Source organism: Staurois parvus, unplaced genomic scaffold (genome assembly GCF_062004578.1).
Source record: "Staurois parvus isolate SC_StPar_1 unplaced genomic scaffold, SC_StPar_1.0 ptg000734l, whole genome shotgun sequence".
Taxonomy (NCBI): Eukaryota; Metazoa; Chordata; class Amphibia; order Anura; family Ranidae; genus Staurois; species Staurois parvus.
The window spans coordinates 1,587,601-1,613,832 of record NW_028318530.1 but is presented as its reverse complement, the minus strand read 5'-3'; the positions used below and the strand labels follow the sequence as shown (position 1 = coordinate 1,613,832).

General features: G+C 40.6%; 1 protein-coding gene across 6 annotated transcripts in view; it reads right to left on the bottom strand.

The window, feature by feature from the left end:
- Positions 1–26,198, bottom strand: part of APBB2 (amyloid beta precursor protein binding family B member 2) — a 387,866-nt gene extending 361,668 nt beyond the window's left edge. For 5 of the 6 annotated variants that reach the window (XM_089654015.1, XM_089654012.1, XM_089654014.1 and 2 more), the window contains exon 1: positions 26,075–26,198. The gene's annotated coding sequence lies outside the window, so the exon portion shown is untranslated. Of the gene's footprint in view, positions 1–25,972; positions 25,993–26,074 lie in introns of those variants that run through there. The other variant, XM_089654013.1, reaches the window with a different exon arrangement.
- Between the last annotated feature and the right edge of the window lie 34 nt (positions 26,199–26,232).

The following is a 26,232-nucleotide window of genomic DNA, read 5'->3' as shown; positions in this document are numbered from 1 at the left end:
GTGTCATATACAAATAATCATGCAATAAAGGTTCATAAAGCATGACACAATTATATGGCAGGAGCCTGAACACAGCGCCAGGATGTGGGAAAGCCTTATCAAACAATAATTCATTGTGTGTGTATTATGAACTCAGATGATATAAATACAAGTCACACAATTAAGTTTAACTGCTTTGCTCCAACATAGCTAAGATCTGTTCTTCTCCTCCAATCTGACATCACACAATAACCAAATTGTCCTTGACCTATTACAATGCTATTTCCTCACTGGGCACTTGCTATGCACTATGCAGCTTTTAATGTCATCCATCACTTCCTATCTTCATAAAACCATCAAAGTCCCTGGAGAATTCCATTCTTCAAAATGACAGATCTCTCACATGCTTGCTGCGGCCATGCTAAACAATTCACCAAAGCACTGTTTAGGAGTCAGGTTCTGATGGTGGATCTACCCACCCCCCCCCCCCAGGACAGAACACTGCAGGACAGTTCAATATATGTGGTTCTGTTTAGACAGTTACTTGAAACTTGGCAGTTACGCCACCTGGGACCTATTTTACGAATGTGTTCCGTAACTCACAATTAATTTTTAATTAAAATAACAAACATGTCTCTGTGTAATGGTTTTGCATAGAGCAGACGCAATCCTCCTATTCATGGCTCACTCATGTCTGCTCGCTCACAAGCACTGCTCTGTATGTCAAGTGTATCTGTCCCCCACTCCCTACTCACTGGCTGTGATTGACAGCAGCAGGAACAAATGGCTCCCTCTGCTGTCTCTGAGCAAATGAAGAGGGAAAGAGCAGAGAGAGCAGCTGATCTTGTGCACATCGCTCGATCAAGACTGGGCTCAAATACATTAGGGTAAAAAAAACATCTGCCTTAAGAATCACTTTAAATTGTATCTGTCACCACTGCATAATTGATTATATCTTTTATATTCCTAAAGTACACGTTCACTTTAGAAAAATCCCTGTCCCCTAGCCTAATCTAGGTTGGAACCTCAGTGGAGAATATTTTGGGTCCAAAGATGTGAACATTGGTGGAAACCGCCACTCTCCTTGAGAAGTAAATAAGCATCTGGGCAAGTTTCTAGGTAGGCTAGGGAAGGTGGGTTTTTATTATAAGTCCTTTATGTACTAGACCAGCCTTTCTCAGCCAGGATTCCATGAAACTCCATGAATTCCATGGTTGCCAGGGGTTCCTTGAACAATCAGCAAATTCTGTCTCCCAGATAGACTAAAGGAGCATTGGTTTCAGTGGAACCTATCTGTAAGGGTGACATTCATCAACCACCCTTCTACACTGACCACTAATGTAACAGAGCACTTCCCTGACTATCAATATAAAGGGCACTACATTCAAATTTGCACAGTTTGAGTTTCTTTTCTTGCAATTATTATTAGAGATGAGCGAATTATTCAAAAATTCGGTTCGGCTGATTCGCCGAATTCGCCGAATAAATTCGCTTCGAGCCGAATATATTCGCTGCGAATTTAACTTATAAAAAGGGTGTTTCTAGGCTTCAGAGAGCCTTTATATTAGTGCAGAACACTGTACCTTTAATTTAAATGCCCTTGGAGTCTGCTGGGGAAGAGAAATAATACTGTCAGTCAGTATGACATGCAGATGGGTGCCGTCGATCTTAGAATCACCGCACACTTCACTCATTTGGGCAGTCACAGGGCCAAAACCAGAGTGTGGAGCCACAGTGTGGCGGTGGAGGCAGCAGCAATGGGAGGCCATACAGCACCCTATGACAAAATGGAACCCACCAGCAGTGTGAGGAGACCTGAAAGTGGCACATGGCAGAGTGTGGCGATGGAGACAGCAGCAATGGGAGGCCGTACAGGGACCCATGACACACTCTGGACCTGGCAGCAGCATGAGGAGGCGGTACAGGGACCCATGACAGATTACGGGCCTGGCAGCAGCATGAGGAGTCGGTACGGGGGCCCATGGCAGATTATGGGCCTGGCAGCAGCATGAGGAGGCGGTACAGGGGCCCATGGCAGAGTGGCGGAGCGTAAGCAGCTAAAATTGAAGGCCATACAGAGGCCTATGTTAAAAAGTCCCCCCAGCAGCAGCGTGGGGAGACGACTATCAAGAGTCCAATGGCAGAGTGGCGGAGCAGAAGCAGCTTCAATTGAAGGCCATACACAGGCCTAGGTTAAAAAGTCCCCCCAGCAGCAGTGTGGGGAGATGACTATCAAGAGTCCAATGGCTGAGTGGCGATCCGGGAAGTCAGCGTTGTGATTGCAGATGCAATGCAGAGATTCTATGAGGTGATGCCGTGGGTGCGAAGAAGATCATATACCGTCGTACTTCCATCCATAAGACGGAACAACCTGCGAACCGGGAGCTTTATTGCCCTGACCCGCTGAGCAGCTTCTGGGATACCCAAGAGGCCCATGGCAGAGTGGCGGAGCGTAAGCAGCTTCAATTAAAGGCCATACAGAGGCCTATGTAAAAAAGTCCCCCCAGCAGCAGCGTGGGGAGACGACTATCAAGAGTCCAATGGCAGAGTGGCGGAGCGGAAGCAGCTTCAATTGAAGGCCATACACAGGCCTAGGTTAAAAAGTCCCCCCAGCAGCAGTGTGGGGAGACGACTATCAAGAGTCCAATGGCTGAGTGGCGATCCGGGAAGTCAGCGTTGTGATTGCAGATGCAATGCAGAAATTTTATGAGGTAATGCCGTGGGTGCGAAGAAGATCATATACCGTCGTACTTCCATCCATAAGACGGAACAACCTGCGAACCGGGAGCTTTATTGCCCTGACCCGCTGAGCAGCTTCTTGGATACCCAAGAGTTTGGCTTCTGTGGGGAATATGGTTGAAAACTGAAACTTAAAGGCATGTTGACGGAAAGGCACCAGTGTCAGTGCTCCGGAGGGAATATAGCTTCAAAGCTGACACTTAAAGGTATATCGACGGTCAGAGACCACAGGAAGTGGAGCTTGCGTCTTAAATCGACTGAATGTGGCAGACGTGAAACGTCTACGGGCCGTATATGAAACGGGTTGTTCCTCTTTCTGGAATAAGTGTTGGAAATGGCCACTCTTTTTGGTGTGGCGTTTTGTCTATTTAATTCCGATAACGGACTCTACTCCTCCGTGCAATCTAGTTACGAGACCCTGGGCAGGTCTGGGTCCAATTTGTGGTAGAGACTGGTTTTGTTCAGCCATGCTTGAGCGAGTAATAACAGGTCTGTGCTGCCCTTTGGTGTCTGGCTTAATGCGCACAACACTGAACACTGTGTCCCTGAGTAACGATTCTGTGTCCCTGAGTAACGATTCTGTGGCCCTAAAGTCTCTGTGGCCCTAACTCTGTCCCTTAATACACACAGGTCTGTCTCTCTTGAATGACCGGAGGCTAATGGAGAATTCTAAGATGGCCGCGATTTATAGCTCCACCATTACACAGTGCTGGCTGGCTGCTGATTGGCTAATGCGATCACATGTCATGAATGCATTATGGGTCAGCGCGCCTTGTCTGCGCGCCTTCCCAGAGATCCCCGCCCCATCTTCTCTGTCCATTTTCTCCGTCGCCACACATGTCGCCGCCATTTTTGGGAAAATTCGATTCGTGCATCCGAAGTTTGCTAATCTTTGGATTCGTCGCGAATAGAATTTTTCCAAATCTTCGGAACGAATTCCACTTCGTCATGTTCGATTCGCTCATCTCTAATTATTATTATCAAAGAAAGATGCACTGCTTCAACCTTCATACCCAACCCCTCATATGCTGGAATCAGGTACTGACTTGGAGTCCATCACTCCTCCCCACGTACAGTATCTCAGTTTAATCCAAAAGAAGAGACATACATTGATGATGTCTTCAAAGACAAAATCGTAATCAGCCAACAAGCTTCAGCATATAATCCCACCCTCAAGACCACCCTTCTAACATGTTTCCCTCAACTGGGTGAAACATGTTACAATGGTGGTCTTGGGGGGAAAAACCATGTGCTGAAGTTTGTTGGCTTTTTTAACTATTGCCTTTGAAGACATCATGGTGTGCGACTTTTCCTTTTGTCATATTGAGCAGCTCTTGGTATCAAAAAACCTAAGGTCTGGTTCACACCTGTGCATGTTTTTTTGCTTTTTGCAGAAACCCACTACAGTTCATTTAACATGGTTTCCTAAGGGACACTTTGACATCTATGTTTTTTACAGCTGCTGCATTTTTGGAAAAGGTCAGGGACTTTTTTTTAAAAGCAAAATGGTACATTTTTGGTTCAATAGACTTCAATGGAGATGCTGCAGAAAAGCATGTAGTGCGCTTTCAAGCATTTTTGGCACCTTTTGCGTTTTTTTAATCTGTCCAACAACAAATTGGCAAAACAAGCATAAAAATGCAAAACACATCAAAAAGCATGTGAAAAACAAATACAAAATGTGTGTGCAAAAACTCACTTCAAAAAGCATTACAGAAACAGAACAAAAGCAAACTGCATAGGTGTGATCCAAGCCTTAGAACACCATATTCCCTACTTTTGTATGTATTATTATATCAACAACTGAATTGCAGTTATAATAATTATAAGTAAGGGTTCCCTAAGACCTGAAAGTCATTTTGAGGGTTCCACCATGCTAACTAAGAAGGTTGAGAAAGGTTGACTTAGAATACATGATCACCAGATGCATATATTTTACAGCAAGTTAAAGCATGTATATTTTAGACACATTTTAGACTGGATTTTAAACATGCTGTGATGAGTTTAATTCAGCATATCTGAATTGGAAGATACAAGTTCACATATCAAACATCAGCAGGCACACAGCAGGTTGGTGTGAATTTAATCATTTTTTATCATTAGGTTTTGACAAGTAATCACATCTTGCTCTTGCTGGAAAACATAGCAACATGGCTGAAAACACTACAAACATGAATAAGTTCAACGCCAGCCATACACAGGGCACTTCTGGCATTATGATTATTATTATTTGTAAAATACAGGACTTATATAGAGCCAACAGCCTGTGCAGCACTTTAAAAAATAAATGGAGACCGTACAGTTACAATACAATTTAACACAAGGGGATTCAAAGGGCCGTGCTCGTGAGAGCTTACAATCTAAAATATCAACCGTTTTCAGCAAGCTTGCAAATGCACAAAATTATGGAAGAGGTCAAGGCAACCTGTCAACAGTTTTATGTCCTGGATTGTATAGAAACTGTTGGCGATCAGTTGCCTTGATCTATTGGATTTTTTGTGACAAAATTGACTGAGAGTGGTTAAAATTGCTGTGTATACATCAGTAGCAGGTTCCCATAGAGTGAAAGGCATGATGGTACGTGTGACATCTGCAGAACTGTGCACTTCCATGTAGATGGTGACATGGGATACTAGTTTTGCAGTTTTAGCAATCAATCATGCAATTACATTACAGCATGACTAAATAGTGATCAGACAGATCAGGCCTTTGGCTAGGTTCACATATAGTATGTGCAGTGGTGTATTTAGGTTTAGTGCTGCTCTAGGCAACACAAAAATCGCTTGCTTCAAAGGACACCGACCAACACCCCCCCCCCCTTCCGCAGAGAGAGCCTGGCAACACCACCCTCGCCCCCACCTGGGAGAGCCTTCCACTAATCTCCCCCTCCCCTGGCGATAGAGAGAAAGACACTCATTTTCATAGCTCTGGACATCCCAAGGAACAAGAGTCAGGCTCTACATACTCCATAAAGCAGCTCACAGCCTCACTCTGATCCCACCTGGTTCCCATGGCGCGCATGTCCCTTCTTTCATCCCTTCTTCTGGGGGGAGGTGCTGCCCCCCTGAAAAATTCTGCCCTAGACAAGTGCCTTGTTTGCCTTCTGGTATATACACCCCTGAGTATATGTGTGCATTTGCACGCAAACATTGTGGGTACAGCAGCCCATTATTTTAAATGGCTGCTGTACCTGTGAAAAAAACATGGGGGAAGAAGTGTCTGAAATGGTTTTTCTGTAACATTTTTTTTTTTTAATCATTGATTAAAAAAAAAAAAGAAGTTCCAGACCCTTCACACTGAACTGCATTGTGCTGCATCCTTAATGGCAGGTCTGCTAAAGAGCAGCACGTTTCTGGGCAGCATGGTAACGCACCCAATTATGCACATGTTCCCAACCAACACAAATGTGATCCTAGCATAAAGCTATCCGATGGTACAATCTACTTAAGATTTACCAACAATGATCTAGTACAAAGACACTGCCTGACTGGATACAAATTGAATATAATGTTTAGGCAGGGCCTCACACTAAGTAGATGTTGAATGTAGAAAAAAAATGTATAGTGCTCTTTGCTAAATCCAGTTGGTCTAAGATTGTAAGCTCCGAGGAGCAGGGCCCTCCTATCCCTCTTGTATTGAACTGTATTGTTGCTCTATTGTCTCCCTTTACATTGTAAAGCGCTGAGCAAACTGTTGGCGCTATATAAATCCTGTATAATAATAGTAATAATATTGTTGAATCCTTTATAACATTGTATTTTTATTCTTTCTTGATGTGACCTAAATAAACAGTTTTATGGAAAAAAAAAAGTATAGTGCTGGTATAATTCGGGTTGCAATGTGCAAGGCCAGATTCATGCTGAACTCCAGGCAACCAAATAAATAAAAAACACATGGGGAGCTTTTTTATTTGCCAAAGAATTTATATTTCCATCTATCCAGTTCTCAGATCTACAAAGCTTTGCCATATAGCACAGCCTGATACCAGTTTTATAGACTATAGAATAAATACAAGTTTCCGTTCTCAAGCACCAGCTTTTTGACTGGACAGTGCAAGAGCAGCCACAGACAACCGTGTCGTTCCTCTGCTCACTCTTCTTAGCAGCATGTTTCTTGTCAGCACATTTGAATACAACACACTGGATTGGTTCCCAATTCTGCCCCTCCCTTTTTCAGTCTGAATGCTGTTGTACAGGAGATTGCAAAGGTTAGAGAATGTCAACCCAAAATTTCATATTCCTGATTTGTTCCTGCTGTACCATGTACTTGTATGAAGATGTTCCTGTTATCTTTGTATAGCTTCCTTTGTGTGAAGTCCCTGGTGGTCCTGCCAGTCCCTCTGCATTCCTAATTAAAAACTGACCACACTAGGCAGGAGAGCAGCCTACTCTCCTCCAATGATCAGAGTTGTCCTGACATGCCCCCGTGCACAGCCATTCACTGGGTAAATAAGTGTGCTGCTGTTTCTCTTTCCCCAGCTATCTAAGATCTTTATGCAGCTGAGAACATAGGGTATGTGATCACTTATAAAGAAGGGGAAAATAAGGTATTCAAAATGTTTTTTGATAGCTATACACAAATGTTTTGCATTTCATTTCTGTTTTTAAACCGAATGGGTTGTTTTACAAGGTGAGGGTTCACATATAATTTAAAAACAAATCAAATTCAGGTATTTACACATGTTGCATTCAAAATATATATTATTTATTCATGAATACCCAGTTGAGTTAATTTGTGTATTTTTTGTTTCTCTGCAGTTTAGCTATGACACAAGATTTTTTTTAGGATCTCTACACAGGGACACCCATGCTATAATTAGTGCAGTGCTTTCAGAATTTTATACATGAAAACTTTATGATTTTGCATAGAAATATAGAAAACTGGCAGTTGAGGACCATGGAAATCGCTGTGGAACACAGAGTACTGTTCTTTTACTTTGATGGTCTAAGGCACAGATGGCACTGTGATGCTGCATAGGAGGTTCCCCATCTCCTCATTTTCAGCCATCATAGTACTATCCTTGAACTGCCTAGTTTGCACTTTGCTGTATACAGCTGTCATAAATTTGCTCAGTAACCTGTCATTGTGATTTTCTATGACAGACGGTTGTGATACAGTGCAGTAAAACACATACCATGCTGCTCCAACAATGACAGTACTCAGACAAAAAGTAAACTTGAAGAATAAGACCACACAGGAGAGCCAGGATTATTTACATTAAACACAGCTCCCTGCCGTGGACCATCTCAGATGGACATTGCCTTTCTTCAATAGAGCACTCTCTTTAATGTACAAAATGCCTTCTTGTTGTACACAACTGTCAATTCTTACACTGGTGAATGAAAGCAGTATGTGGTGTTTATTCTGGTGCTGTTATATTATATTTGACAACAGAATACATCTAAAAATGTGGTTAGAAATGATGACACCATGATGTCACTATTATAAATAGCACAAGTGAAGTATAAGTCTCTTTCATTTTATGGGGCTATTTCATATTTACTATTTAGCTTACTAACACTGCAGAAAAGGGTAAAACTCCTTTTGTTTTTACAGTGTCCTTACAAACCCATTGAATTTGTTTTCATACATCTGCTACAGTACAGTAGCATATGTAAGCTCCAAGGAGCAGGGCCCTCCTAACCCTCTTGTATTGAACTGTATTGTTGCTGTATTGTCTCCCGTTATATTGTAAAGCGCTGAGCAAACTGTTGGCGCTATATAAATCCTGTATAATAATAATACACTCATTGGCCACTTTATTAGGTACACCTGTTCAATTTCTTGGTAACACAATTTGCTAATCAGCCAATCACATGGCAGCAACTCAATGTATTTAGGCATCTAGACGTGGTGAAGACAACTTGCTGAAGTTCAAACTGAGCATCAGAAGGGGGAAGAAAGGGGATTTAAGTGACTTTAAACATGGCATTGTTGGTGCCAGGCCGGGCTTGTCTGAGTATTTCAAAAACTGCTGATCTACTGGGATTTTCACGTACAACCATCTCTAGGGTTTACAGAGAATGGTCTGAAAAAGAGAAAATATCCAGTGAGCGGCAGTTGTGTGGATGGAAATGCCTTGTTGAGGTCAGAGGAGAATGGGCAGACTGGTTCAACTGCGACATTCACATGGTAGGGAGGGTGAGAATTTGGCGTAAACAGCATGAAAGCATGGATCCATCCTGCTTTGTATCAACGGTTCAGGATGGTGGTGTAGTGGAGTGGGGGATATTTTTCTTGGCACTAATAAGGTGTACCTAATAAAGTGGCCGAGAAGTGTATACTTTCAGCATTGGTTGACTAACATGGTACAACACTCTACTACTACAAGCATACAAATGATGGGCTACCATCCAACTTATAGATAGCTATATGTTTTCCTTCACTCCTGATCCAGTAGAATACAGCTAAATATAATTTTGGATAAGGATGGCCTCCATCGCAAATTGGAAGTACAAAATTGGAATTGATTAAACACCATACACAGACAGAGCTGGTATAGGGTGAGGGAATTCTTCAGAGGACCAAGTTAAGAGAAGCTGACCTACACTTGTCACAAGGTTAAAAAAACTAGTGCTACAAAATAAATGGGAAACCAGTGGGGCTCATGAACTGAATTTGGCTTATTGTATACCAGTGAAAAGAGCAATATTGCAAACAGTGAAACAGTTAGGAAAGCCATAGATGATGCAAAAAATATTCGATTCCCCATTCAATAAAGTCAGTGTTGATGGGGGAATTGATCCTTCAGTGCTATTATGTTTTGCCAGACGTGCACAATGATCACTTCTAGTAACTGCCGGAAGTAATCACATCCAAAAAATCTGACCGGATGGGTTGTACTAAAGTCGATTGAAAGGGTTTTTCATGAGGTGGTTTTGATTTTTAGTGGCCCCAATAGGGAGAGCGCCAATTAAATCTGCACAATTACTATGAACATTCTGGCTGGTTGCTTGGGATAACATTGTTGGCCACTTAAGTCTGCCTACACCATATGCTCGATCTGAGGTGTTCAGATCGCCAGTGACGCAGCGCCTTTGTGGCCCATACACAGATATCCATACTGAGTCCGACACCATTTCCCTGGTTTGATGTGTATACATAAGGTGTTGTGTATGTTTACATTCTTTCTTTTTAGATTTTTTGCAACAATAAACACTAGACTTTTTACCAGTTCAGACTTCTACGGTCCTTTAAGCTAAACTTGTTGCCAAAAGTAACTACTTTTTTGCTTCACTCTGCTGAAGAATATCCATTGAATGTTCAGTACAACCAGCCTGCCCATAGATGGACTGAATCTTAGTTGGTCAATGCTGAACTGGGCGAGATTCAATCCATCTATGGCCAGCTTTAGGCTGACCATACATGGCTCAAATTTCAAATAAATCCTGTTGAATTAGCTGAAAAATTTAGCCTTGCAGCACCACCTGGCTCAATAAAATTGAATCTGAAAATTGAAGGAGCTGGATGGAAAATTCTTGGCTGAACAGGGACTGCATCCAATCTGATATGGTCTGTGTTATGAAATAAGCTCATCGGCTTCCATTGAGAAGTCTTCCCATCTGAGACCTCTGTCTCTGTTACAGCATGGGAAGTGAGGAAAATCTTAATTGACACAAAGACTGAAATAAAGCCGGTCAAATGATCTGAAGTTTCCACACTATACTAAAATGTACCTTTATCGCCGTCTGTGCTTCCAATGGAGATACTTCCCTAATTTCACATGCCAGTGACTATACAGAAAGTGAAGATAAATCTTTATAATGTCAATACAGACAGCTATAAAGGCTCCCACACTATCCTATAAGATGTTTTGACTTATCTTTCATGTTGTCATGTGATCATATTGATAATTTATCAAAGCTTTCAGTAGACATGTTTACGCTGCCATATGGTTTGTTTCATTGCGATTTTATTTTGGACAATGTAGGGTCAATTTTGTGGTGGAAGCCTAATAACCTACCATATGTTTTTTTGAAGAAAACCCATGCAAACCCTGAGTGAAAAAAACAAACAGATGTAGGTGGCTTCTCTCATTGGATCAACCTGGACGCAGCACTGAAAATCAAAGATGATTGCCACTGCTCTGACAGTCTAATTATTTAGTGGATATAAACATGATTACTGTGTATTGTGAACACTTGTGTGAATAAATTAAGGGAAAACCAAAAAAAAAGGTAATGCTTTTTAAATTAATCCTTTGGCAGGTAAAACAGCTCCCATATACTGTATGTATTTCATATGTGTATTTAGCTGTTTTCCTGGAGTTCAGCTTTAAGATTCACCCCCATAGTACCAAGCACAAGCACTGTTTCGTAGGAGGAAGTGCAGTGAGTTAAATGTTCCTGTACCTTTAAGTACCAGGTATGTTACTTTAGTTTGCAAGGTGAAGAGAGCCAAAAACAACCAAAGGAAAGATAAGTTTATGCAGCTGCGAGACTAAGCATTGGTTCACTTTAATAGTCACTGAAAACCTTTTGGACTGTATTATTATTATACAGGACTTATATAGCGCCGATAGTTTGCTCAGCGCTTTACATTATGGAGGGAGACAGTACAGTAACAATACAGTTCAATACAAGAGGGATTAGAGGGCCCTGCTCCTTGAAGCTTACAATCTAGGAGGGAGGGGCTAGTGGTACAAAATTTGATTAGCTGTGGGGGTTGGAGTGGTAGGAAGAGTAGCGGATTCCAGTATTAGCTTGGGTCGGGGTAGGCTTCCCTGAAGAGATGGGTTTTCAGAGTGCGTCTAAAAGTGAGCAGAGTAGGCGATAATATGATAGATTGGGGTAGGGAGTTCCACAGGATGGGTGAAGCCCTTGAGAAATCCTGGAGAGGAGCATGGGAGGAGGAGACAAGGGAGCTAGAGAGTAGGAGGTCCTGCGAGGAGCGGAGAGTACGGTTTGGGTGGTATTTGAAGACAAGGTCGGTGATGTAATTTGGGGCAGTGTTATGAACGGCTTTATACGTCAGTGTTAGTGTTTTGAATTTTATCCGTTGGGCAATTGGAAGCCAGTGGAGGGATTGGCAGAGAGGGGTGGCAGATACAGAGCGGTGGCAGATACAGAGCAGTTAGTAAGGTGAATGAGTCTGGCAGTAGCATTAATGATGGACTGGAGAGGGGATAGCCTGTGATGAGGTAGGCCAGTGAGGAGGGAGTTACAGTAGTCAAGGTGTGATATGATAAGGGAGTGAATGAGTTGCTTAGTGGTTTCCGAGGTTAGGAACGGTCGTATCTTGGTCGTAACTGTACAGTGAGTTAGAGATGTTAAACCTTGAATAACAGTTTAAACAATAAATAGGTTGCACAGTTTAGTCGAACACATTAAAGTGATATAACACATCCAAACCCTGATAACCAACAATCTACAGTGCAATGTTTTCCATATACTCAATGGTATCAACTTAGACTCCTAACCAATGACCCCTCCCAGTTGATTGAGGCCTCCTCCTCTTTCTTTCACTTGCTACTTGTTAGAATGAATGCCTTCCATTCAACTGCTTATGAATCTTCATCTCTAGACCCAGCTCTGCTAGTTTGTTCTCGAACCATGCTAACAAACTGTTCATTGTTTTTATTACATTGTCTTTCTGGCCAAATTTATGACCACCCTTACAGTTATCCACATTCTCACATTAAAATAAAAATATTATACAGCAAAAAACTAAAATACAATACAGCTGAAACAAAGATACTTTTAACATTGAACATCGATGGTACTCAGCAACTGCATGTGTGGATTCTGTAACTCTAGAATTCTATGCACGAGGCTCCTGGATTTAATCATCCTAATAATATCCTGCTGGAATCAAACAATTATCCAAGATGGAAAGAAACACTCATTCGTTTTGCCACGTTGTAGAAAAATCTAGGTCGTACATTCTACAGGAAATATGTCCAGCTATTAACTTTAGCACTGACTGTGGAATAAGGAGCCTGCTTACAAAGACCAGTAAAAGAATTGCATCCAGTTTCATGGCATGTCACCTTATTTCACCATTAAGTTTTTCTCCAAGTTGTAAAAGTTTGATAGGGAAGGTCGTAAAGTTGAACCAAAGCGAATTGAAAAAACAGTAAAAAGTAGCTGAACTGATGAAAAACAGCAAAAAAAGAATAAAGCAGCTATATCAGAAAAAAAAACAATTGTGCTATATTGAGGAAAGGTCTTTCCAGCTCCTTTCCATTGAAAACAATAGATTATGTCTGATTTGGATGTGCAATATACAATATATTTGGCAAAAACAAATTGCAGAAAGTCTTTATATACCTGTGAAGTAATCTACAAAATAAAATAAGGCCAGGGCAACTTTGTAAATAAGAAAAAATGCTGTAAAGTAATTTTGCCTGTGAATAACCAATGCAAAATAGTAACTTTGACTTAATAAACCCTAATAATAAAGTAAAACTCCAAAAATCATAATTTCAGGGTCACAATTACATGCCCACATTAATTCCCTACCTCAGTTGTTGTAGATACAAGCATCTTTCATTATTTTTTCTCATTGTTTCTAATTAAACTCTATAAAACAATATGCATATACTGAAGCAATAGAAGTGAGCGCTCTTATGGGTAAGCAGCTAGACACTCAAGGAAACCAAATAAAGCCTTGTGATGTTCCATGCAATGTAGAGAGATTGTGCACTCACCAGATGAACAATGTAAATGTGCATTAAGGAAAATCCACAGAAGCCTCTTTTAAGGGTCTGGTCTGGGATGGGGGAAGATATCATCCCTCTAGGTGGTTTGGTCTGGTCAGGAACACACGGATATGGTCCTCCCTCTGAGTGGGTCAAACTTAATCCACTCAGAGAGAGGACCATCTCTGTGTGTTCCTGACCAGACCAACCACCTAGAAGGAGGATATCTTCCCCCATCCCAGACCAGACCCTTAAAGGATGCTTCTGTGGATTTTCCTTAATGCACATTTACATTGTGCATCTGGTGAGTGCACAATCTCTCTACATTGCATGGAACATCACTGCGGATTTTAAAGGGGAACACTATATATAGACTATCAATAAGTTTTTGGTTGCAATACGGAACATTTGTTTACATTATTTTAGAATCATTTTATGACTGCTTCATTGCCTTTTAGTCATTTGGGATAATTTTGCACCTTAATTTACTGATTAGCGCTGCACGTTTTTTTATGCGAATATGCATGTACTGTATATAAATCTGCAAATCAACAGTGCTATCTGACCTGAGCAAAAAACATTGCAGGGATTTCAAAAGCTAAAAAAAAGAAAATATTACACTTTCCACATGAGATGGGAAAAGATCTGGGACTGAACTGGTTATTCAATTATTACCTATTAATGGTGATTTTGTTTTTTTAATTAAAATTTTCTATGTGTGCTTTAGCAAGACATTACAGCGTTTCTGTATACAAACATGGTGAAGAGGTAAAACATACATCATGGACAATGAGGTACAAAAGAAGTTACTCTACGCTCATAGCTCTGTGTGAGGGTTAAGTCAATATGTCAAGTTGTGAAGGGCAACATAAACAATGGTCTATCGGTCCAGTGGTCCTATGTACCTTCTCCGACATCACAGGAATATTAAAGTCATAGAACCTCTTGGACTAGGCTTTGCTTATGTACTTATTTTCCAACAGGGTTTAATATACAAGACAAGACAAGACAATAACAAGACCTTTCAAAATTGCTCCTATGGAAGCTAGCAAAAATGTAGACTCAAGTATGTATTAGGCGGAGGAACCGAAGATAGGATGCCACGCCTGTTAATTGTGATTTTTAAATACTGGTATGTGCCTGGATGTCTACTTTACTAATTACAGATCAAAATGATGTACAGAACTTGTCCAGGTGATGATAGGTGATGACAAATGGGAGCTTTTTGCTTTGTCTATCATTACGCTGTTTGTTTCTTTCATGGGGCACTTTGACAGATAAGCATATTGATAATCCATTGCATTCTAAAGACACTGCAAGCTGAATGTTAGTTATCTCTCAGAGCTTTTACACAGAGATGACCACTACAGAAAGGGTAAAATTTCCTTCAAACTAAAGGACCATTTTCCTAGGTACAAAATTCAGGTATTCTAGTTAGTATACTCTAATCCTCAGTAAAAAAAAAAAAGGGCCAGATCATAACAATTCCAGCGATTTTGGTGCTCAGGCACTCTAATGTGACCCACTCTGTAAAGTACAATATGCAGTACATAGTTACCAAAATTTATCTTTAACTTTATAATGACAGACTGCCTTACAATCTGGACAGAAGATAAAGCTTAAGGATAGATAATGCCTATTCTCCATCATAGATTGTTTTGTAAAAGAATGCCTGCTAAAAGTCACATACAAAAGATGAGGGCATCTCCATCATATGACATGGTTCCTTAAAAGTACCTGATAGGTCCTGAATCAGATGTTTGTCTTCTGGATTTTACAATACGTTTTAATATTTGATGGTAGAGATCCAACTGCCCATGTCGATACACATTGACAATAAAATAACTATTTCTTTTTAGAATTAAAAAGCAAAAAAATCCAGTTGGGCAAGACTTCTCTTACATTGTAGGCCAGAATTTAGTTATTCAAAATGGTATTTCTCCCAAAAATTTTAAACATGTTTTCCCAATAGCCTGATCTACACATCATAACATATTTTTGAGAATTGAACACTCCGATTGCCACTGATTTCTTTGGTTTTCTAAACCTGCTTGATTCATACTCTGTACATCGCAGTTCCTCCTTGCTCCCAACTTATATGCCCCAACTGATGTATGTCCATCAGTGGTTATTGCCACAATTGAATAATGCAGCCACGGCCACAGGGGCAACAGTAGTCAAGTCTTATGAATACCCCCCCCCCCCCAATCTCTACCATCTGAAATGCTTCCTCACTACATAAAAAAACACTTTCTTGTCTATATTACTAAAATAAATTAAACAATGTCTCACAGATTACCCACACTGTTTCTACTAATATTGCTGTCTGGTGTAATCCATAACTGTCTCATTTTAGGATTGCTCCCAGTGGACCCATTGAGCTAATGTGGGCTTGTAGTATCCCTTTGGACTGCAACAAATTGGGAGACCAGTGGAATAGGGATATTCCAGATATGACTGAGCAGGATAAGGGTGAACCTTCTGGTTCCTACTTTGATACTGCAATTTCTGCAACATTCAAACTTATTAAACTACGATACTTTCATAGAATTAATTTTATTCCCGGGTAAACGGGATACCTTTTTTTCACAAATGTTCTGCTGTGGATGGTGAGTTAATTTAACATAATTTTACAATTCCCAACAAATGCAGTCCAATGAAGTGTCTTCTAAGAGTGTTTGGTGACACAGACCTTGGGACCCACAAGAAGACATTTCTAATATTACTCACCTTCTATGCAAGGAAAACAATAGTTCTAATTTGGACATCTATTAATACTCTAGACCAGGGGTCTCCAAACGTTCTAAACAAAGGCAGTTTACTGTCCCTCAAACTTTAAGGGGGTCGGACTGGGGCCAGTGGGAGCAGATAATGCCTCAAGCTTTGTGATCAGTGAGAATAAAAAATTTACCCCTGTAAAAAAAGTGCCCCTGTTGTCAGTAGGAGGAGGATTAGTGCCTCATCATTGGTATTCATGGGAGGAATTGTGCCCGTCATAGGTGTCAGTGGGAGGAATAGTGCCCCATCATGTGTACTGGCGGAAAGAATAGTGTCCACATTGAATGAATAATGCCCCATTTTTTGTGTCAGCAGGGGGAATTATGCTCAATTGTTGGTGTTAGTGAAAGGAATAGTGCTTCATCATTGGTGTCAATGGGGGGAATAGTACCCCATCATTGATGTCAGAGGAAGACGTTATACCCCATCACTGGTGTTAGAGGGAGTAATAAAAACCCATTGTTAGTGCTGAAAGAAAGAATTGTGCCCCACTGTTCATTTGAGTAGGCGAATGCCCCATTGTTGGAGTCAATAGGAGTAATAGTGCCCGTCATTGGCGTCAGTGGGAGAAATAGTGCAATATCACTGGTGTTGTCTGTGGGAGGAATAATACTCCACTGTTAGTGCAGATAAAAACAAGCAAATGGCCACAGTTTGGAGACCACTGCTCTAGACATTAATGCCTGGAAATGACTGGTGAATATAATTTTGCCTCTCTATAGACTTGCCCATGAGGCCAGAGGGTACCCTGCTGAATCTGATAAAATTTGGAGCGAGTGGATTTTCTTTCTAGACTCTGCCAACACAGCTGTATTATTCATTCACATTTCATCACAGCAAATGGACTTGTAATTCTCAATGGAGTGCTGATCAGTGCCTTCGTAGTCTATTGACAGTATCTGAAGCTCAGCAACTGTCTGCCCATACCGAGTTAAGGGCAGAGAGCTGTACAAAATGTCTGCAGGAGCCTAACATTGCACCTGCGATCCACTGATCATGGGTACAATGTTCTGCAGGTTCCTGGGGGAAAAATAATAAATGCTAATTAGTTTACTTTTTTTTACACAAAGGTGGACTTATATCACTAAATACCAGCGCAAACCCACATAATAAATTGCATCACCCAACCTATTAAATTAATACTTAATAAATAACAAACTTAAAAAAACTGTGACACAAAACCACTTTTGTGCTAATGAAATAATAAAAAATATATATAAATAAATAATTTTTAAATTAATAAGTCCAGTGACAAAAAAATCCCAAAGTAACAGTCCCGTGACAAAATTAATTAAATTGTAATTATATTGTAATTTTCATTGGATTCTTCCGTGCCTTTGATCCCTTCACCATCCACCAGTGCAAAAACCAACATTAACCGCACTCACCAGATAATAGTGAGTCACACGCCTTTCAGGGATATTAAGGGCTCCTGGACCCCCTTTACTTTATATAAGACCTCCAAATAATGCCTCCTCTCGGATATGGATACCTCTTCTGGTTACTCCTCTCACCGAATCCCCCAAGGAAAATCAGGAAGAAGAAAAAACCATAGTGTAATACCGTAGTGGTTTCTCATCAAAAGAATCTCTCCAGACCACTCACATTTTAGCAGGGTATAACCCGCATTTTATTGAACAACAACGATCTTTTCTTAAAAACGATCCATTTTCCATGTACAGCGACTTTTGCATAAAGACCCCACAGCTTAGTATACAGCAGGATGGCAGACCTCAGATGCAGACTCATCCACTATGCAAAGATGGCCCCTTGGAACGCACCGCTCGGCGTGCGTTCCACTCACCAGAGTGGTCTGGAGAGATTCTTTTGATGAGAAACCACTACGGTATTACACTATGGTTTTTAATTATTATAAAATTTAAAATTATAAAAATTATTTATTTATTTATTTATTTATATATATTTTTTATTATTTCATTAGCACAAAAGTGGTTTTGTGTCACAGTTTTTTTAAGTTTGTTATTTATTAAGTATTAATTTAATAGGTTGGGTGATGCAATTTATTATGTGGGTTTGCGCTGGTATTTAGTGATATAAGTTTTTTTGGTTTTTGTACCTGTGTACAGCAGCATCTCACGGGGAATTGTGTGTGTAATAAGAGAGTCCTGGGCGCTGAGGTTTTTTCTTTTTTACATATTAAAGGTGGACTTATGCTTTAAAGGAGAAGTAGGGCCAAAGCTCTTGTGGCCCTACTTCTGTTGTGGGTCACTGAGTGCACTCAGTTCTGCATTCCTGTGACCCAGAGTCAGCTAGCAGCAGACTTTACCCCGCTGTCAGCTAACATCACTCAGCCAGTCCAGACTGTATCAGGATACATCCAGATGCCTGAGCGACAGCTGGATCAACCTCTCAGCACACCACTGAAAGCCTGGGCAAGCCAGCTCCTCCCCCTCCACAGCCCAGTGCTCCAGTGAGCAGATACTGACAGTCACTGCTCTCTGCTCAGTAAAGACCAAGAATTGCGTGAAAAGCAGTCACATTTTCTTTTAAGCCAGAGACATTTAGACAACTGGTATTCTGGGAAAGAGATCTGCAGTGAGAAAATGATGAGGCGATTTCTGTAAAGGACTGATTTTTTTTCTACTGAAGTCCACACTTTGTAAAATGGTAGAATAGTAAAAACAATCATACAGTACTGAAATATGCAGTGCTATTGCTGACTTAATCTTGCAGGCTGGTTGTACAGAAGTCGATCTACCAACTGACTTTTTTCCCCAAATGACCGGTGTCACTGGCTATAGCCGACAACACTGATCAATGTGTTCTGCCGGGGGGGAAGGCTCACACTGGCAGAACACAATAGCACAATAGCACAGTGGGTCATGTTTTTTTTGTTCAACCCTCTACTGGTTGAAAAAAAAAATGATTAATGTATGGTCTGCCTAACCCTTGATCCACTAGTAAGGTACTTACCCAGAACAAGCATGTGCACATCAGGCATACTGCTACCTGATATATCAATATTTCTTCCAGATCAGCAACTCACCAAGTAGCCATGGATATGGCGGGATAGCAGGTCAGTGGTCCACATTTTTTATTTCTGAGTGTTGCTTTGCATACTGTAGTAGCCTATTACATAGGTGTATATGGGAATTTCCTAACATCCTACAGTGGGTGTAGGAAAGAATCACCGCCTTTAAAATAGTACATTTTGTTGCTTGGCAGCCTGAAATGAAGACAGACACAGTTTTTGTTTTATTCAGCTGCATTTACTTGGTGCAACCAAGGTAACTTGGTCCAAGTGAAAGATATAACACCAACATGTCAGAAAAAAATTTAAAAAAACTTTCAAAAACTGAATCACTGAGTTGGAAAAAGTATCACCCCCTCCTAAAAATTACTTTCAAATGACTCAATCAGGTGTAGCTAATCACCTTCTCAATGGCACACAAAGCCATTTGACTTTCAACTATAATCAACTGTGGTCATTTTGATTAGCTAAGCATGAAAAGCTTTCCTGGAACATTTTGGTCATTGGTATCAATCAACTATAGGTGGCAAGGCACTGATCTCCAAGAGATGGATACAAAAAAATTCAAAGGCTTTATCAATGTCTAGAAGCACAGTGAAGTCTATTATTAACCACATGCCGCCCAGCCACTGCAGAAATACGTTGGCAGGGCGGCACGGCTGGGCAAAACCACGTTTTAAAACGTGTGTTTGCAATACAGGTAGGGGGCGCGCACGAGGCCCGCCGATCACGGCCGCGGATGTCAGTCGCCGGGTCACAGCCGGTCATTACCGGCTGTGTCCCGCCGATCAGCGGCAATCACTGACAGAGAGCAGGGCTGCAGTAGCTCTGCTTTCTGTCAGTTCCCTGTCAGCTCCTGACATGCTGAACCGGAGAGAAGAGTTTATCTCTCCCGATCAGCGCGTCCCCCACACAGTACACACCCCCGCCCCCTAGTAAAACACTCCCCTCACACAATTAACCCTTTCAGTAAATAAAAAATGTAACCCCTTCCTCCCCAGTGCCATTAGTACAGTGTCAGTGTTTTTTTTTTTGCACTGATCAATGTATTGGTGTCACTGGGGATGTCAGTGACCCCAAGTCAGTTCCCCCCCCAGTGTCAGAATGTCCGCCGCAGTCCCGCCATAAGTCGCTGATCGCCGCCATAAGTCACTGATCGCCGCCATTATTAGTATAAAAAAAATTAAAAATCCCAGTATCTTTACCGCCATTTGTAAACGCTATAACTTTCACGTAAACCAATTAATTTACACGTATTGGGTTTTTTTTTTTTAGCAAAGACATGTCGCAGAATGCATTTTGGCCAAAATTTATGACGAAATTTGATTTTTACATTTTTTTACTTGACATGTTTTATAGCAAAAAGTCCAAAATATTGTTTTTTTTCCTCAAAATTGTCAGCCTTTTTTTTTTTTTGTATAGTGCAAAAAATAAAAAAACGCACAGGCGAACAAATACCACCAAAAGAAAGCTCTATTTGTGTGAAAAAAAGGACATAAATTTCATTTATGTACCGTATTGCATGACCGCACAATTGTCCATTAAACTAGCGCAGCGCTGTATAGCAAAAAAATGGCGTAAACTGCAGTATCTATACCATAGTTTGTAGACGCTATAACTTTCACAAAAAGCAATCAATATAAACTTATTGGGATTTTTTTACAAAAAAACGTAGTAGAATACATTTTGGCCTAAATTTATAACTAACTTTGAGTTTTCTATATATTTTTTATAGCTGAAAGTAAAAAATATAATTTTTCTTCAAAATTTTTGGTCTTTTTTTGTTTATAGCGTGAAAAATAAAAAGCGCACAGGTGATCAAATACCACTGAAAGAAAGCTCTATTTGTGTGAAAAAAAGGACGTAAATTTTGTTTGGGTGCAGCATTGCATGACTGCGCAATTATCAGTTGAATTACTGCAGCGCCGAGTAGCAAAAAGAGGCCTGGTCATTAAGGGGGGTAAATCCTCAGGAGGGCAAGTGGTTAAGAAGTGGAAGGTATTTGGTACAACACAGAACCCACTGGATCAGGACATTGCTCTAAACCAGGAGGAAACTAGTCAGAGAGGCTACCAAGAGGCCTACATCAACTCTGAAGCAGTTGCAGGAATTTATGACAAAGAGTGGTCTTTGTGTACATGTGACAACAATATCACAAATTCTCCACAAATGTGGCTTGTATAGGAGAGTTGCAAGAAAAGAAAGCCACTCTTCAAGAAAGGCCACATGCAGTCATGACTGAGCTTTTCCAAAACACACCTTGAAGATTCTGAGGCCACATGGAAAAAGGTGTTCTGGTCATATGAGACTAAAAGTGAATCATTTGGCCTCAACACTAAATGATATGTCTGGTGGAAATCCAGTACAGCTCACCATCCAAATAACACCATTCCTACAGTAAAGCATGGGGGTGGTAATATCTTGTTATTGGGGTGTTTCTCGGGAAAAAAGAAATGAAGCACTTGTCAGAATAGAAGGAAAATGGATAGGGCAAAATACCGTCATATCCTTGGGGAAAACCTGCTGCCCTCTACTAGAAAGTTGTCAATGGGAAGAAGGTTTACCTTCCAACATGACAATGATCCAAAGCACACAGCAACAATGACCACACAGTAGTTGAAGGAGAAAAAGGTGAATGTCCTTGCATGGCCTAGTCAAAGTCCAGACTTAAACCCCATTGAAAATCTGTGGAATGGCTTGAAGACTGAAGTCCACAAAGGGTCACCATCAAATTTAACTGAACTTGAGAAGTTCTGTAAAGAAAGTCTAGAGGTACAACGTCAGTAGAGACATATCCCAACAGATTAAAGGCTGTAATTATAGCAAAAGGTGGTTCAACAAAATACTGACACAAGGGGGTTATCCCTTTTCCAGCTGTATTTATACAGCTGCACTGAGTAAATACAGCTGGATAAAACAAAAACTGTGTCCGTCTTCATTTCAGGTTGCAAAGCAACAAAATGTGATTGTTTTAAAGGGGGATGATTCTTTTCTATACCCACTGTACATATTGCAGAGTGGTACACAGAGACCAGAAGCACTCTAGAATATAGACATAGAGAAACCAATATGAACAGTAGATCTCCGGATTGCAGCCGCGTAGGTTAAGTGTAATTGACAGCTTTTACACTTACCACCCACACATTCAGAAATCAGATCCTCATGGAGATAGATATATTAATTTCTGCACCTAACAATACTTTTACTAGACAATGCAAGGTACTAGTGATTTCAGATTCTAAATGGCTGTGTACTGTGTCTACCTAAGCAGCTGACTGTATCCAATTAATATGTCTTCAAAATGAAAAACAATTGAAAAATGGCTTTCAATTAAGAAAGTGCAAAGCAGAAAAGGGTGGATGTTGCTATATACAAAGTTACTTGTTTACAAAAAATAACTCTTACATATTAACATAATTTGGATTCTTCTTGATTTATCCCATTCTAAATATATTTAAAGCCTAAGTTTGAATACAAACAGAAAAATCAGCACATGATAGTATGATGTATCCCTTGCACTGATTCTTCTTGTTTTAGGAAAAATCTTCATCTTTTCTACACCCCTGGATCTGGCAGGAAAAGACAGGCATTGTCAGCATTCTTGATAAGAACTCCTGACAACCGTTTAGCTGTATTAACCACCCCCCCACACACACACACACACACTGTAGATGAGAGTGGTGTGGGGGTGTGTGTGTGGGGGGGGGGGGGGGGAGGAAAGGTAAAAAAGGGGTAGATGAAGATTCCTCCTAAAACAACAAAAATCAACAAGAATCAAGGGACACATGGTACTGACTGTAAGTTATGTCCCTTGTGCTGATTTTATTTTAATTTTTTTTTTAAACAGAAAAATGTTTATTGTGAATAAACCACAAAAGAAAGCAAACAAGACAAAGCCGCACATTTCCCATACAGACTCGTTAACAGTAGAATGTCATGGATACAAACATGTAAAGAACATAGACACTGCACATTTCACAAGTAAAACATCCAAAACAAAAAGGAAATCAAATAAGAACATACTAACATGGTGAACAATATAAAGGGATTGAATATCTTACCCAACAATCCTCATACAATGCACAAGAGTCTCTTGGTCACTAAAACTAATGGGCGTAGACCTAAGACTTTGTGGGGCAACCCCTATGCTGATATATGTAGTTTTCCAAATGAAGTGTGTCCCCCATATAGGCTATCCATTCCTTACTGATTGGTAGGTTCTCAGGCTTCCATTGAGTGAGAATTAACCTCCGGGGCTTGGAACACTGCTCATTGTGCAGATTTTTCTGCTTGTGTTTTTTAGCTAAACTTAGTCTTTAGGACTCATGCACACAGGGCGTTTTTGCAGCCACTTTTAGGGGCATCAGGCATTTTTTTTTTTTACAGTTTCCAAATGCCCCTCCATATTTTCCTATGTGTCCATGCACACATAGACTTTTAGAAGCTTTTAGTGGCAGTATCTTTTTGGTGCTGTAAAAAGAAACCCCCCCACTGTCAGTGCGTCCAGGAGCAGCAACATTTTGGCGTTTAGCACTTGATAGCTAATTCATCACACTAATAAATTATTCTGGCCAATGAAATGAATTAACGCCCACGTGCTTGATGCCTGTAAATGCGCCTAAACGTTTGTAAAAGCATAAGACACTTTTACAAGCATCAACCGTTTTTCTGCCAACACGCTGCTGCCAAGAGGAAGAGCGTTTTTCAAACGTCTTGTGTGCCTGAGGCCTTAAGAGCATCCATTTCAACACCCTATTTATTGGCATGATGTACCTTTTATATGCTCTTCAAAAAGCCAGCTCTTTTAATAAAGTAATTCTGAATGTTTTTGTTGTATGCCCGCTAAGACAGGAAAGCCAGCCGGACCAGACACAAATGTCATCAGTAAATGTGTGTAGCAGCCTATGTGAGCTCAGCTTTCCGTAGGCCTCTCCATCACATACATCGTGTGCAGCAGCTGGAGCGTAGTGTGAGCTCCCAGGCGGGGGACACCCACCACGTTTGCTGCTACATGATAACCTGTTACATTTCCTTATCACTGACTGCACCTTTTCTCTATAAACCTAGGAAACATTAAATCTGCAATGTGATTTAGGAAAATGAAACATAAACAGCACCCTGCCATATATTCAGCAATCATTTCAGAGATATTTGATTTACATCAAACATTAATCCAGTGTTAATAACGAAACATAGATCCTGGTAAAAATGCAACGTGTAATCAATGCCCAGCCTTATTCTACATTAGGTCCCCACCCTCCATCTCAATCAGGATTTCTTTCGAGCTATTATGACATCACCTATCCATAGATGTCACCTTACAAGGACATTCCAGACATATGTTTCATTGCGCTGATGAATTTCTCCTTATCAACTGAACTCTGATAATACAAAGCTTTTAACACAAGGCTTAATCTTCCTTTTCACATCTCTACATGAAAGGTGTTCAGATGAGATGCGCTTTTAGATGTTTAAAGCACACAGGCTCCTCTTAAGAAATTGTGTATTGCTTTCATGCTCCCAGCCCTGGGGCCATACATTCCTGCCAGTGTAGATTCAGCTACTTGTAAAGACGGCTTCAGCAGCCAGACAGGGAAATGGAAGAGGAGCCGGCTAAATGGTATGGTAGTGTGAATGGATCACTGACTGCAACTGCTCTCTACAATCCTCGCACATATGTGTGCCGCTAAGCAAGCAACGCATACCAGTACCACTGCAGGTACCTGCTACACAGTTCCTAAACAGCCTGAATACAGAAAATGACACTGAGAACAGATCAGTGACTGTCACAGATCGCAAATGTTCTCATATATAGTATCACTGCAGGTTCTTGTTACACTAAATGGCCTAAATACATAGAATGATGCTCATCATCACATACATTGAATGACACTCATCATCACATATATAAAAATCACACTTATTAATACATAGAATGACACTCATCATCAAATACATGGAATGACACTCATCATCACATATATAAAAATCACACTTATCATTAATACATAGAATGAAACTCATCATCAAATACATGGAATGACACTCATCATCAAATACAGTGAATGACACTCATCATCACATACATAGAATGACACTATTCAGTAAAGAGAAAATGACACTCATCATCACATATATAGAATGACACTCATCATCACATATATAGAATGACACTCATCATCACATATATAAAATCACACTCATCATCACATATATAAAATGACACTCATCATCACATATATAAAATCACACTCATCATCACATATATAAAATCACACTCATCATCACATATATAAAATCACACTCATCATCACATATATAAAATCACACTCATCATCACATATATAAAATCACAGTCATCATCACATATATAAAATCACACTCATCATCACATATATAAAATCACACTCATCATCACATATATAGAATGATACTAATCATTAAAGATAGAATGACACTCATCATCACATATATAAAATCACACCCATCATCACATATATAGAATGACACTCATCATTAAAGATAGAATGGCACTCATCATCCCATATCACATATAGGAATCTAATAATTAAAATAACCCTAAACAGCAGCTTTAACACAAAGTGAAACAAAAACCTGACGCCAACCCCAGCATAAAATCCATAACCAATTCTTTGAGAATCTGTTCCCAAGACATAGGTGGGACCATACAGAGGAGTTGGTGGAAACCAACCAGAAAAGGAATGCAAACAGCACACAACAATCATCAGTATGACTTTGAGCCAAGCAGCACATAATTAATACAGTACTGTGCCTCCCCGGACCCTCACTGCTAGCTGCTGCATTCCACAGCCCAGGGTCCTTACCTCTGACAAGTCATACCAAATAGCCTCTCCTACCCCAGCACCCAAGAAGCAGAGTTTCTGCTCTCCAGCATTACCAGTTCAAGGCAATCCCCGCTCACTTACTTGTGTGTCTGTGCTGCTGTCAGTGCTCCATCCAGGGCTGGCTAGCTGCTAGTCTGTTCACATTCTCCCCCACACAAGAAACACCAGCCTCAGCAGCCGGAAGCTAATTCCAGCTCACAGCTCTCAACTCAGGAAATAATTCCCAGCCCCTCCTTCCC